Genomic DNA, 693 nt, shown 5'->3' with positions numbered 1-693 from the left:
CCCCCCCCTTCTCTCTCTCTCTCTCTCTTTGCCCCGGGCCCCTCCGCGGCAGCGACGCCCTGAGTGGGATGTCTCCAGCCAAGTGGTCCGTTTGACATTGTGAATTTTTGTGGTACCCACTTCCCTAGAGGGGCAGTTGCAGTAGCTAGAAGTATCTTCAGAAGTGCATACGTTGGGCTTTAGCCGACCCTGAAAAACATACGCATTTAGACGAATCGCAGAGCCGCGGAAGTAAGAATTTAAATAATGCATTCCGGTAAAGCTGAAACGCAGAAGAATGCGAGGAACAAGAAAACGGAAGTCACCATTTTAAAGCATAGCGATTTCCGTTTTCTTCTTCCCCGCATTCTTCTGCATTTCAGCTTTACCGGAATCCTATTGAATCAGGAAAAGCGGAACCACCAGTTAAATGCAAGCAGCCGAGATATAAGAAATATACCTGACTCTCCGTTCTTTCGGGCAACAGAGTATAAACGAACGCCAGTATTTTTCATACTCTCAAGGCTCGCACTCAACCCCTGGTTCCGATATGTTTCATTCCATTCAACTTCAAACGTCCGGCTCCGGGATTCACTGAAATACCCTACGGCACGGGCGGGTTGACCAATAGGGTATCCCTCTACAGCGCGGAGCGGAAGTAAGAAGAACAAAAGCGGATACAGAGAGCGGTGGTGGGGGCGGGCGCGCGGGGGA

At 50.4% G+C, this 693-nt stretch overlaps 1 protein-coding gene across 2 annotated transcripts in view; it reads left to right on the top strand.

Annotated features, from left to right (window-relative positions):
* LOC113205850 (uncharacterized) overlaps window positions 1-693 on the top strand; it is a 237,565-nt gene that overhangs the window by 17,940 nt on the left and 218,932 nt on the right. The gene's annotated exons all lie outside the window — the stretch shown is intronic.

Source organism: Frankliniella occidentalis, unplaced genomic scaffold (genome assembly GCF_000697945.3).
Source record: "Frankliniella occidentalis isolate FOCC.00 unplaced genomic scaffold, Focc_3.1 Scaffold135, whole genome shotgun sequence".
Classification (NCBI taxonomy): Eukaryota; Metazoa; Arthropoda; class Insecta; order Thysanoptera; family Thripidae; genus Frankliniella; species Frankliniella occidentalis.
Note: the sequence above shows the minus strand (reverse complement) of the source record. Positions and strands in the feature narration are given on the sequence as shown.